Raw genomic sequence first — 2,500 nt, 5'->3', positions numbered from 1 at the left:
TGGGAAAGTGTTCTAAAGTTCTATACTTCACTCTCGTGTTTAGGAGAGTTGTGCCTTAAGCATAGACACTGTGTCTTCCCATATTAACAGGGACTTGATGAAATTAACGTCTAAATGACCCCTCACTTGCTCTAGTGCTCTTGGGAGGTGGTGATCTTTGGTGTATTTAAATACTCCGAAATTACCATCTCTTTTAAGGGTCTGAGCGGGTGGTGGAGCGGGTTAAGGCGTACCTGTTATGCCAGTTGCTGGAAGGCTTCTGTGCTGGCTAGGGTTCGAGTCTCCTGGTGGGAAAGTGTTCTAAAGTTGTATACTTCACTCTCGTGTTTAGGAGAGTTGTGCCTTAAGCATAGACACTGTGTCTTCCCATATTAACAGGGACTTGATGAAATTAACGTCTAAATGACCCCTCACTTGTTCTAGTGCTCTTGGGAGGTGGTGATCTTTGGTGTATTTAAATACTCCGAAATTACCATCTCTTTTAAGGGTCTGAGCGGGTTGTGGAGCGGATTAAGGCGTACCTGCTATGCCAGTTGCTGGAAGGCTTCTGTGCTGGCTAGGGTTCGAGTCTCCTGGTGGGAAAGTGTTCTAAAGTTCTATACTTCACTCTCGTGTTTAGGAGAGTTGTGCCTTAAGCATAGACACTGTGTCTTCCCATATTAACAGGGACTTGATGAAATTAACGTCTTAATGACCCCTCACTTGCTCTAGTGCTCTTGGGAGGTGGTGATCTTTGTGGTATTTAAATACTCCGAAATTACCATCTATTTTAAGGGTCTGAGCAGGTGGTGGAGAGGGTTAAGGCGTACCTGTTATGCCAGTTGCTGGAAGGCTTCTGTGCTGGCTAGGGTTCGAGTCTCCTGGTGGGAAAGTGTTCTAAAGTTCTATACTTCACTCTCGTGTTTAGGAGAGTTGTGCCTTATGCATAGACACTGTGTCTTCCCATATTAACAGGGACTTGATGAAATTAACGTCTAAATGACCCCTCACTTGCTCTAGTGCTCTTGGGAGGTGGTGATCTTTGGTGTATTTAAATACTCCGAAATTACCATCTCTTTTAAGGGTCTGAGCGGGTGGTGGAGCGGGTTAAGGCGTACCTGTTATGCCAGTTGCTGGAAGGCTTCTGTGCTGGCTAGGGTTCGAGTCTCCAGGTGGGAAAGTGTTCTAAAGTTCTATACTTCACTCTCGTGTTTAGGAGAGTTGTGCCTTAAGCATAGACACTGTGTCTTCCCATATTAACAGGGACTTGATGAAATTAACGTCTAAATGACCCCTCACTTGCTCTAGTGCTCTTGGGAGGTGGTGATCTTTGGTGTATTTAAATACTCCGAAATTACCATCTCTTTTAAGGGTCTGAGCGGGTGGTGGAGCGGGTTAAGGCGTACCTGTTATGCCAGTTGCTGGAAGGCTTCTGTGCTGGCTAGGGTTCGAGTCTCCTGGTGGGAAAGTGTTCTAAAGTTGTATACTTCACTCTCGTGTTTAGGAGAGTTGTGCCTTAAGCATAGACACTGTGTCTTCCCATATTAACAGGGACTTGATGAAATTAACGTCTAAATGACCCCTCACTTGTTCTAGTGCTCTTGGGAGGTGGTGATCTTTGGTGTATTTAAATACTCCGAAATTACCATCTCTTTTAAGGGTCTGAGCGGGTTGTGGAGCGGATTAAGGCGTACCTGCTATGCCAGTTGCTGGAAGGCTTCTGTGCTGGCTAGGGTTCGAGTCTCCTGGTGGGAAAGTGTTCTAAAGTTCTATACTTCACTCTCGTGTTTAGGAGAGTTGTGCCTTAAGCATAGACACTGTGTCTTCCCATATTAACAGGGACTTGATGAAATTAACGTCTTAATGACCCCTCACTTGCTCTAGTGCTCTTGGGAGGTGGTGATCTTTGTGGTATTTAAATACTCCGAAATTACCATCTCTTTTAAGGGTCTGAGCAGGTGGTGGAGAGGGTTAAGGCGTACCTGTTATGCCAGTTGCTGGAAGGCTTCTGTGCTGGCTAGGGTTCGAGTCTCCTGGTGGGAAAGTGTTCTAAAGTTCTATACTTCACTCTCGTGTTTAGGAGAGTTGTGCCTTAAGCATAGACACTGTCTCTTCCCATATTAACAGGGACTTGATGAAATTAACGTCTAAATGACCCCTCACTTGCTCTAGTGCTCTTGGGAGGTGGTGATCTTTGGTGTATTTAAATACTCCGAAATTACCATCTCTTTTAAGGGTCTGAGCGGGTTGTGGAGCGGGTTAAGGCGTACCTGTTATGCCAGTTGCTGGAAGGCTTCTGTGCTGGCTAGGGTTCGAGTCTCCTGGTGGGAAAGTGTTCTAAAGTTGTATACTTCACTCTCGTGTTTAGGAGAGTTGTGCCTTAAGCATAGACACTGTGTCTTCCCATATTAACAGGGACTTGATGAAATTAACGTATAAATGACCCCTCACTTGCTCTAGTGCTCTTGGGAGGTGGTGATCTTTGGTGTATTTAAATACTCCGAAATTACCATCTCTTTTA

Source organism: Procambarus clarkii, chromosome 57 (assembly GCF_040958095.1).
Source record: "Procambarus clarkii isolate CNS0578487 chromosome 57, FALCON_Pclarkii_2.0, whole genome shotgun sequence".
NCBI lineage: Eukaryota > Metazoa > Arthropoda > Malacostraca > Decapoda > Cambaridae > Procambarus > Procambarus clarkii.
The sequence above is the reverse complement of the archived record's forward strand: the minus strand, read 5'-3'. Positions refer to the sequence as shown.